Here is a 12,601-nt window from a genome sequence, read left to right on the forward strand (position 1 = left end):
TCTGCAGATTGGCCGGTACCAGGCGTCATGGGCCCTGAAGACATAGTAAACGTCCAGCGCAAAGCGAGGGCCTACAACGAGGTATGAGGGATCAGAACACCCAGTACGGTCCGAGCTGCCGGTCCATGAAGCCTCCAGAACACCCTTCAGGGCCTAATTCAGTACTTTGTGCATTGAATGTGCCAAAAAACATTATTCAGTGTGTCAAATCACCACGCCCAGGCTCCACCACATTTGCTAAGTGGGCCTTGGCGTACACGTACTGCGCAACAGTGCACCTTCAGGATTGTGCCTGTTGAACATAACGGGCGCAATGCTGAAATCTCAGCAGCATTTTTGTAAAATAACGACATATTAGTTATTCAACAAAAATTGTGCTGAGAACACATGTGTAAATCAACACTTCCACACACACCTAAGTAAGTAGCTGCAATGTTGCACTAGACAATGTTGAAGCTGCTTGCATATGTATATGTGAAAATGTTCAAATACACCCATGTTCATATACACCCATATGGTGTATATGAACAGCATCCTATACAGCAAATTAAGCAACTTCAAAGCTGCCTGCTTTGATGTATGTGAAAGTGTACACTTACACACGTGCAGGCAGTTCCACAGTAATTAAAAACTGGTTGGCAGGTTATAATCAATCTGCGGTCTATACTAATTAGTATATCCCACAGATTGACCTATCAACTTTGCTATACACCTGCTAGGGTGTTCCAATACAGAGTACATGTGTCACAGGATGCACCTGTGCTGTTTCATAACAGTGAAGGGATGAAAATATGAACATACATGCTAGGTCACTTTGACATTGCAGCAGTGAGAAGGCATGTAGAACGGTGTAACATGGCTCAGAAGTGGGTGGGTGTAGTGCAGAACATATGTACATTACCATCAATATACATCAACAAGTACATTTTGAAGTCAATCACTAAACATGACGGCAGTGTAAGGGAAAGTTCAGCCATCATGTGCACTGTGAATGCACTGGGTTGCATGGCTACAGGTAACCCACCCCCTTAGTGAAAATGCAGGGAGGCATTGCATGGCCATGAAAGTTTGACCAGAGAACTGTGTATTGGCAGACAGTGTTGGCTAGCGTCAAAATCATCTCCGTCAACTGACACCACAGCAGATGAGAATGGGACAGTAAGCAGGACACATGATGAATCCTCAGTAGTACACCCATTCATGCAGAAGGCACTACACCAGTTGAGCAGAGTCAGGGGGCCTGCAACAGGGGGAAGCCTGTGCCCCACACAGATAATGACACCCAAAACTTGTGCGTGATGCAGGACTGAGGCAGAGTGAGCATGGAATGGATGACCAAATGCCATGATACGTATGTAATCCCGGGCACGTACTACAATGATCTTCCTGCCAAGGACACATAGGGGCATGCATGAAATGCACATGGAGCATGAATGGGCACTCATGTCCCCGGGGAGCATCTTCCATCTGCACAGTCTGAGTGAGACACCCTGCATCAAGGACAAAGGATGTACCCCACAGAATGTGTCTGGCAGGTTCGCAGGGGCAAGTGTGCATGTACACAGGAGCGTGGAACAGGCCATTGCAGTAGTCCAACATGTTACCCACCAGTGCCATGGTGAAATTGAGGTGCAGGTGGGCGAAGGGGCAAGAAAGGGATGCCCACGTGGCGTACCCGCATGCAGGCTGAACACACATGCACGTCAGTCTGTTAAACGGGAAGTCATATCGTGCCTCCCTTCTCGTATATATTGGCCTAAGCCCAGTCGCTCTGCGAAGAAAACCGCGTTGCAAAGTTCCAATTTTAGATCAACTTCGCCGCCATTTTAGGTTCATCTGCCATTTTGATTTCTGTTCAAATGTAACTATGTGTCTAAAATGGTGGACAGTGTTTCCCGCGTGTAACTGAGCCTTCCTGAATTCTGTACTATAGTTAATGATTAGACTGTTCATTCGCCGAATGTTTAGGCTGAGTAAAGAGACCTTGTCCCATGCCTGACTTGTGTTCTTAGGGCTGTCTGCACCAATAAGTCTGATCCATGAACATACATCGAACACAATGTTTAGCAAATATCGAATGTGGACACTGACTGAACTGCATTGTAAGGGACATGTGTTCAGACTTACTGCTAAATCCAAGAATACACTGTTGCTATTGTAACTTGTTTGTATGTAAACTGAAGATGATCCATGTGCATATTGTCGTACAAGCCATGACTGAACTTGGCACGAACTCTAGATCATGGATTATTAACTTGTAGAAGGGCTGGACATTATTAGGAAAATGCATAAAATGCACAACTGTTTAGATGTCCAGTACCTCTCACTTCTCACACTGAACGGCTGGTATTCGCTGTGATGTACTGAGGGCCAGATAGCTATCTGTTTTGTTTCTTTGTAACTACGCAGTAATAGAATAAAGATCTGTGAATCTTTATAGGCCCGTGTTTGGTGTATTTCCTTTTGTGGTACTCAGCCTCGATATTTCCTTGCTTTTACAGATGGCACCCGAATAGGGACCCTCAAGATAGATGCCATCTCGTTGAAGGTTGACACGGCTATCGGACCGGGATCGGACGGTGAAAGAGGAGGCCCCTTTCTTGGATGAGATGCGATACCTCAGCAGTACTGCACAACCCGATCCCTGGACGGTGAGCCCGCGGTCCGAGATGGCAACTTGACGAGCGTCCATATATATCGAGGTGGGCAGATTTGCTGAAATCACCAACCACGTGGGTCCTTCGAGTCCTTAGAAATCCGATCAGACCTCCCTTAGTACTTTGATCAGGTGAGTCGTGACTCGATTCTTAAGTATCCTGATAATTTGTTTTGGCGTATTGCACTTGCAAGTACAATTATTGACCAGGTAACACCAGTAATCTGATATGCCTGGGAAATTGTCTGCCTGCTTCAGGGCGTTATTCCGCAGTGACAGACAATCTTTGGAATTTGGCCGACCGGCGCCAATGGAGGGGTCGCCGGCGTGTACTATGTACTCTAAGCACGACATTGTTAGTATAGTGTTTAATGATATTTGGCACAGACAAACTAGACATGCTTCCGAACTTCAGTGGCCAATCAATGGTAGTTTTGAAATTCCTCGCATAGAATACTTAGAATCTATATTATTAAAGAAAAAGGCTAGACCTGCAGCATTTGATGTATTACAGAATTGGAAGAATGAAGCTATGCAGCAACTTAAAAGTAGGGAAAAAACATGTGTGCCGTCAAATGACCAACGCGGAAAAAGCGTTGTTATGTGATCAAAATAAACAGTCTGAGTCAGTTAGGAGTATGGATAGGGCTTTTTCACTTGGTATCCAGAAAATGTATCCCTCTAAAGACTTTCATGTATCTGATGAGCTGATTGACAAACTTCTAAATGAACGAAGGCCTGGTGCCACTGCGCCACCTTTGTATGTTCCTATTCCTGCTGTTTTACCTCTTCCTGCTGTTATTCCTCCTCCCATAGTTCTTCCTACTCCTCCTATCATTCCTCTTGTTGTTCCTCTTCTTCCGGCTGTTGTTCCTCCTCCTATCGTTGCTCTTCTGCTTGCTCCTCCACCTTTGCCTGCTGTTACGGGGTTGGTAGATTTGCCTCCTACACCAGTGATAGCACCTCTGTTACCGAATGTACAAGATTTGTATACTCTTTCTCTTCCAAGTGGTTCTGTACCGCTTGTAGTTGATAAGGGATCAGGATCCAGGATTGTAACTCGTAATACAGTGTTTACATAGAGAAAGCACAAATTGACTGCATGGGCTAGACACTGCATGGAGAAGGGTGAAGAAGCTGATGTTTTTGCCACACTTTCTAATTTAGCCAGTTTTCCTGAGAAAAATGTTTTTATTGAAGGGTTGGGAATTCATTTAAGTGTAATGTGGAATTGGAATAGATTAAATTATATAGATCTCCCACAAGGGTTGAGGGATCTGAATGTTTTAGCATATTCAAGAGATACTGTGGAGAAAGTATATGAGCCCGTCGAGAGGGTTTTTGAGTCTAGAAGGCAGTTAGAAAGGTTACAGAATGAAGAAATTGATGGTGATAGTTTGGACGCTATGTTTGTACAGAAACGGTTTCTGCCTTGTTGTAAATTGATAAGTGAGGAAACGCGAATTTGCACAAAGGATGCGATTAGGTGGATTTCAGACATGTCGATTTCTCCCGTAGAAGTATATGACACGTATAGTCAGTATATGCCAGAAATGCAGAGGAAAGTGATACAGGTAATGGTAGAATACCTGCAGGATGAATGTATAAAAAGAAAGATTTGTTGTCCCGCAGAATTGTTGAATATTTACAAGAGAGCTTTTTCGTCTGACACTCCTTCAGCTGCTTTAGCACTCGATTTGGCTCTACTGCTCAGTAAACATTCGGAGTTTCCTATCTCACAGTTGCCTATGAGAGAGGTTCCTCCGATATTTGTCCCAAAAGTCGAGATTCCAGCTAATCCTGCAACAGGTACTGCTGCTCAGGATATTCCTGCACATTATGTGTCGCAGTTTGTTCACATCCCGTTCTCGAGACAGGAAGTGAACACCATTAAACAATCTATTCCCGATTTTTAGGAAGAATCCAACAGGGTTCTACAAACAGATAGAATCTGTTTTACAGTCATCAGTATTTACCTTGAGCGATATTGATTTGTTATTTCCCGTGTTACTACCTGTTGATTTGTGGAAGCAAATTAGGACTGTAGACGATGTACCAGGGTTAGGAGACACATGGGTAAATATAGTTCGATTAGATAGAGAATGGCCAGCTGGCGAGAGACCGCCACAGGTAATACTGACTTTGCCTGAGAGAATAGTCACAAAACTAAAAGCTATAATTCCTGAAAGAAGGGTTATTTGGGACAAACTTACTGCGTGTGTCCAAGGGAAAGCTAAGTCTCAGTCAGAAGTATTGCATATGGCTCAGTACTATGAGAACCGTGTCAATAACGAAAAAGAAAGAATTGAAAAAAGAAAGGGAGACCTGAAAACAAAAGTTCTATTACGGCTAACAAGGCAAGTAAAGTTTGGTCCAGAAACTTTAAAAATATTGAAAGAGCAGACTTGCAACTCTGCATCAATAACATCTTAGCGGACATTAATGAAAATGATTATTGCGACATCATCATCAATAAATAAGATCAGCAGATGCTCGCGTTAATCAACCAGAAAGCACCCAATTGAGAAAAAACCATCAGGCCCAACCTTAACCATCAAAAATGGTTCTCGCCAGAACTCATCTCTCTAAAGAAAGAAAAAAAACATAGTGAAGCTGAATGGCTTGAAAACCAAACAGAGGACCACAAAACAAGCTGGAAGTTACTAGAAAAATCCTACAAAACTAAGATCAACGAGGCAAAAAATAACTTTTTGAACAGTCAAATTGAAGCATGGTCCAATTCAGCTAGTAAGCTATTTGACATTCTTAAATCCTTAGAAAAACCTAAGGCGTTGGCCCCTGAATTTATTCCATCTCAAACTGAATGCGAAAACACTCAGGTTGCATTTGCGAATAAAATATCCAAAGCCAGAGAACAAATTACATTATCACAGGCCAATAAACCTCAACGTAGCCTACCTGCAGAACAACTTACAATAATGGACAAGGAGAAGTTTCAATTTCAATCCATCTCTTCAGAAACTATGTTAAAAACATTAGCAACCATGAAACCATCCTCCTGTGCTGAAAATATACTCCCTCCCAAGGTCATCCTACAACATCCCGAAATTTTTGCGCCACTCTTCACTAGAATTGTCAACACCTCATTTCGGGACCAAGTAGTACCCAACAATATCAAAAAGGTTACCGTCACTCCCCTGGTTAAAAAACCTACCCTTGACCCTCGCGACCCTAACAACTTAAGACCCATCACAAACTGTAACTTTACTCTTAAAGTTCTAGACAAAATAGCAACAGCCCAACTCCAAGAATATGTGGAAAGCCACGAGATCTTACATCCCCAACAATCTGGCTTTAGAGCTGCGCATAGCACTGAAACTGCCATGCTGGGCTTACAGTCCAAAATGCTGGAAATTATGGATCAGGGAAAGGCTGGCCTACTGATTCTGTTAGATCTGAGTGCCGCCTTTGACCTGCTTGACCACCAGCTCTTGCAACAAGCACTGGAGAAGGTCGCTAACTGTTCCAAAGAATCCATAAACTGGTTAACATCCTTTTTAGAAAACAGAATTTCGAGAGTACACTGGGGCGACAAATTCTCCTCTGAATTTAACATGTTTTGTGGGGTGCCACAGGGAGCGAGTCTATCCCCGTTACTCTTCAATCTGTACATCCGGTTCCTATGTGAGCTTCTACAACAACTCCAGATTTTCTTCACTAACTATGCTGATGATACTCAGCTGATTCTGGAACTGAGTGGGGATTACGCTAAAGATAGTACAACTCTAAATATACTTTACGGGAACATCGAAGACTGGATGGACAATAACTGGATGTGCCTGAACGGAAATAAAACTGAACTAATGGTATTCGGTTCCACTCAGGCGCGTGCTAAACTTTCCACGGAATATCAGGCCTTCCAAATCAAAGAAACCCTTATCCCAGTGACAGATAAGGTCAAAACATTAGGCATGATGCTGGAAGCATCCCTCAATTCTGATGCCCAGGCGACGTATGTCAGTAAAAATTGTAACTACTACATCCGGTTACTCAAAGCCATAAGACCACTATTGAGTGAGAAAAACTGCGCCACAATAGCAAGAGCGACCGTCATGTCACACCTAGACTATGGTAATGTTTTCCTGGCAGGAGCTAGTAAGCGAAACATCCGAAAATTCCAACTGGTTCAGAACAACGCGATCAGAATGGTCAAAAAGAAAGCAAGAAGTGAACATATAAATGAAGCCAGACGAGACCTTCACTGGATGGGAATAGAGGAACGTATTCAATTCAAGGCTATGTGCATTACTCATAAGTGCTTATATGGCAAGGCACCTGCCTACTTGAAGTCCAAACTTACGTTTTACCATCCACGTAGGGCACTAAGATCAGAAGCTAATGGACTCATAACACCCTTGAAATTCAAGAAAGAACTCGGCCTGGGCAGAGCTTTCCCTAACCGAGCAGCCTCCAACTGGAACAAATTGCCGTGGCACCTTAGATTGGAGTCCAATCTTCTGGTATTTTGCAAAAAACTCAAAACAGAGTTATTTAAGTAAACCCCTGTCTAGGCCACTCTGAATCAGTTATCTGGTATAATTATGCCTTTTGTCCCGTCTCCTCTTTGGGCTCCTTCCTGAGCATTGTATATGTCTTATTGTAAGCGCCCCGATGCCTGCGGGCAGTCGGCGCTATATAAATATATAAAATAAAATTAAATAAATAAATAAAATAAATATTACAGCAAATTGTTAAAGGCCCTAGAGGGGGTACTTCACAATTTAGGGGTCAGTATGCTCCACAGGGAAATGCGTCATTGGGTCCTGTAAACGTGAACCAGTGTGCTTATTGCAGACAAGAGGGTCATTGGCGTGCACAATGCCCAATCCTCCAGCAGAGGTCGAATAACGCATTTGGTACTATGAGTAGACGAACCAGAGGCTGCCCTGGGGCAGAGGGTCCTGGTAGAAGTCAGTTTTCACAAAATTCACAACCTTTTTCACAGGATAATCAGGCATCGAGTGTGGATAATAAAAACATTTTTGATCATCCTTCTGCTGCTTACCTCTCTGAAGAACTTCCTTTTGATGACATTCTGTTTCGTTAGGATTGCCCGAAGCAGGGTTTGGAACCGACGCCTATTCCCGTTAATCAGAAAGGTCCCTACGTTGAGATGATAGTGGGAAATCGGAAACATCAATTCTTGGTAGATACAGGAGCACAGAAGTGTTCCATTGACCATTCACGGGTCCCAAACATTCCACTGTCAGGGCAAACCAATGTTTCTGTAGGGTTTTCTGGTACACTAGTAGTCTGTCTGGTTTCTTCACCGGTACCGATTACATTGGGTCCATTCATGGACCACTGTCCATTTCTTTTGACTAAGAACTGTGGAGAGAATTTTTTGGGGTTGAATCTGTTGAAGGAATTAAATGCACTAATTCATTGTTCTTCGGATGGAGTGCTTATGACGATTTCACCACAGCAACTTTCTGTCTCTCAGTTCCTGACCAGACCTTTGCCACCGGAATTTAGTGATGTTCCGGAGTGTTTGTGGGCAGTTGATGATAATGATGTCGGTGTTCTACAAATTGAAACTGTTAAGATCATTTTGAAACATGGAGTAAAGTTGCCACGTATTCCTCAGTATAAGATCTCGGTTGATGGTGAGCAAGCTTTGAAATTCATAGTCTCTGATTTTGTACATCGTGGGGTAATTGAGGAAATTGCAGGTAGTTTGTGCAATAGTCCGATTTTGCCCTTGTACAAAAAAGGCGATAATGCAATTCCTTTTCGTTTCATTATCGATTTACGTGCCATTAATAAGACTGTTGCTCCACAATTTCCCATTGTGCCTGATGTGACGACAATATTAACTATGATTCCGGCTTCTGCTACTCATTTTAGTGTTGTGGATCTTAAGAATGGTTTCTTTAGTATTCCTATACACAATGATAGTAGATATCTGTTCGCGTTCACCGTATGGGGGACACTGGTTTACCTTCACCCGTGCGCAGCATGTTTACACTGAGAATCCTAGCATCTACAGTAGGGCCTTGAAAGAGCAGCTTGATACACTCGAGCTGCCCACCACTTGTACACTACTTCAGTATGTAGACAATCTACTTTTAGCTGCTGACTCAGAGAGTGCCTGTAAGGAGGGCACCGTGTTGTTGCTTATTCACCTAGCACAACATGGACACAAAGCTTCACTTAAAAAGTTTCAGTATTGTCGACAGGAGGTTGCCTATTTAGGCTATTTCCTGTCAAAGGAGGGAAGAAGGTTGATGCCTGAGCGGATACAAATAATTTCTAGCATGTCTGTCCCAAATACACAGAAGGAAGTCAGAGCCTTGATAGGAATGGCTTCTTACTGTAGGCAGTGGATCCCCAACTTCTCGTTAACGATTAAACCAATGTTGGCTTTGACGAAGAAGGGCATTTCTTCGCCATTGCCGTGGAACTTGGAACACCAGCAAGCTTTTGATCTGCTCAAGACTGCACTGTGTTCGGCACCAGTTTTGGGCACACCAAATTATGAAAAGGCCGTTGTGTTGTATGTGCATGAACGTGATGGATGTGCTTTGGCTGTATTGACGCAGGGACATGGAGGGAAGAATAGGCTGTGCTGCTACTTTTCTTCCGCCCTTGATCCCGTTGCATGCGCTTTGTCAAGATGTTTGAGAGCTGTCGCTGCTGCGTCCGTAAAACAGAGCGAGGGAATGGTCCTAGGCCATGCTTTAACCCTGATGGTACCTCACTCATAAGATGTTCTATTAAACACTACACAAACGCAACACCTCACCTTCGCACGATTAACGAGATACGAATTGATCTTGTTTTCACCGCACATTAAAATTCAGGGATGTTGCGTTCTCAATCCGGCTGAACTTTTACCTTTCCCACAAGGTACTGCTTGCAGTGATGAAGAGTCACATGACTGCCTTTAGACCACAGAGCAAGAGACAAAAGGCAGAATCGATCTAAAAGATACTCCTTTGAACAATCCACAAGGGGAGCTGTTTAGTGTTGCTCCTGTTTCAAACTCCTGGATGATACATCCACAGCTGCTTATGCAATCACCATATTGAGCACGGTTGTGGAGACCAAAATAATCACGCATAACTATTGCATTGACTCGAACTTGTGAACTTTCTGAAGGGTTTATAGTAAATATATATACTGATAGTCAATATGCTTTTGGGGTGGTTCACAACTTCGGCAGACTTTGGGCAGAACAAGGTTTCTTGACCTCATGTGGCACTAAAATCCAGTATGGCTCCTTGATAGTACAGTTACTCTCAGCGCTTCCATTCCCCACTCAGTTAGCAATTATGAAATGCGCAGCGCCTCAGAAGATCATAGATAATAATGGAAAAGGGAACGCTTTCGCTGACCAGATAGCCAAACAGACTGCCACTGATCTCCACTCAGAAATGTATACTTCAAGGGAAGCCACAAATGTCTGTACTTTGGATGAGGGTATTGAATCTGTGAAAACTATTCAAGCAGATGCCACATTAGAAGAATCTAAGAAATAGGCTGAGGGTTTGGCAAAATTGGATGATGACGGATGTTGGGTGGACAAGGTGGAAGGAAAATGGTTGTTGCTGGATGCATACATTACAATGATGGTCTCTATGGCTCATGGTCCCACCCATATCTGTGCACGAAAGATTACCAAAATGTTGCAAAATGTCTGGGTGAATGATAAAATCTCCAAAGTAGCTGAACGTTTTGTTCAGAGTTGTATGATTTGCTTGCAGCATAATATGGGAAAGGGCACGTCGACTCCTAGGGGTAGTTTTGGTCCACCTTCTGTCCCCTTCGAGGTGATACATTTTGATTTCATTGAAATGGAGCGTTGCAACAACTACAAATATGTGCTAGTAGTTATCTGCACTTTTAGTAAATGGGTTGAAGCCTTTCCTGTCAAAGATGCCACAGCAATGACAACGGCGAAGACCATGCTTAAGGAATATTTTCCTAGGTTTGGTCTACCAAGAGACATATGGTCGGACAATGGTCCACAATTTATCGCTGCTGTAATTCTACGGATATGCACGGGATTACAGATCGATAAACGGTTCCATTCGGCTTTACATGCTCAAAGTGCTTGTTTAGTAGAGAGACACAATGGCATCATCAAGAACAAGCTCACTAAGACGTGTGCCAGCACCAAACTAAAATGACTGGACGCCTTACCGATCGTGTTGTTATCAATGAGAACGACCCCACAGACTAAGACTGGGCTCTCCCCTTTTGAGGTGGTAATGGGTAGGCCAACTAACATTTAGAATCTCCCTAAACCCCGATCTTTGCGTGACATTGAACATGTACTTCTTTCCGATTACTGTGGCCAGTTAACTAAAAATCTGTATTTGATTTACCAACAGGTGCGAGAAGCCCTTCCTGTTAAGTACGAGGGCCCAGGTCACAGCATACGGCCTGGCAGTTGGGTCCTCATTAAGTCATTTGAAAGAGCATCCTGCCTCGCACCTCGTTGGCGGGGCCCGCATCAAGTTCTCTTGGTCACACAGACCGCCGTGTGAGTGACAGGGCGGAAACACTGGATCCACGCATCCCACATCAAGAGGATTCCCTTCCCTTTGCCACACGATACAGAAGACACAGATACCCTTACCAGTGCCACACCCAACAATCACGTAGCATCAAGCAGCATCGAGAGTGCGTCGGAGACTCTCCCTGAGCCCGTGGGGCCTGGGGAAACAGCCGCTTTATCTCCACACTCTCCAACAGATTCTTTTGCACCATTGTTAAATCCTGTTTCAAATCCTGTTTCGAATTCACCACTTCCATCAGGAGGCGACGACACATTGTTTGCAGATCACACAGTACCAGGAGTCACAAGGTATGATCTGCTTCTGAGGAGTTAGACTTACTGCACGGTTCGGCTGCGCCATCAGGGAAAAAATCATCGGAGGGCTTGTCTTTTTGACCCGTTCTTTTTGCACGTAAGGGAATTCCGTTCGCTAGAGTTTTGGAAAGGACTAAGAAAACGCGCGATCAGGAGATCACCAGGAAATTGACTTTGGCGTATTCGTTTGAAGAAACAATGCATGCAACTGCTCCCACTCATATGGAACAGATAAGAGACTGTTCAAAAAAGCAGGGGTGAGGCACGCAATTCAGGTGAAACCAATATAACTGCATTTATATTGGTTTCACCTGAATTGAATGGCAACTCAGCCTCCCTGATGAGTATTGCAGATATGAAAGCGCTTGGAGGAGTACAACAGTGCAAGAAGGGAATCAACCCTGTGAACTATTGGGCAGCAAATTGGGAATTAACCCTGTGAATTTTTGGGAAACTTGGAGGAGCACAACAGTGTAAAAAGTGAATCAACCCTGTGAACTATTGGGCAGTAATTGGGATTTAACCCTGTGAATATTTTGGACACTTTGGGATTTAACCCTGTGATTGTTTTTGGACACTTCTCCAGGTAATATATTGGCCAGGAATTGGAGTGCGCACCTCACCCCTGCTTTTTTAAGCATTTAACTTGTGGAGATCCGAACTCCAGAGGCTGCAGCACCAGGGTTATTTTGCCCTACACTGGAGAGCCATAATCATGGTTTTCCCCCTTCCCACTGCTAAGGGTATGATGTGTGTGTTGGAGGGGAGTCTTTCACTGGTCACCTAAATTGTTTAAATGGGTTCACTACATTGACCATAATTCCTAGAGACTGCAACTGCATTTATATTGGTTTCACCTGAATTGAATGGCAACTCAGCCTCCCTGATGAGTATTGCAGATACAAAAGCGCTTGGAGGAGTACAACAGTGCAAGAAGGGAATCAACCCTGTGAACTATTGGGCAGCAAATTGGGATTTAACCCTGTGATTGTTTTTGGACAGTTCAGGTAATATATTGGCCAGGAATTGGAGTGCGCGCCTCACCCCAGCCTTTTTGAACAGATAAGAGACTGTGTGACCAACTGTAGTAATGAACAATCAAATGC

This window comes from Ambystoma mexicanum, chromosome 9 (assembly GCF_040938575.1).
Source record: "Ambystoma mexicanum isolate Mex_15411 chromosome 9, UKY_AmexF1_1, whole genome shotgun sequence".
NCBI classification, from domain to species: domain Eukaryota; kingdom Metazoa; phylum Chordata; class Amphibia; order Caudata; family Ambystomatidae; genus Ambystoma; species Ambystoma mexicanum.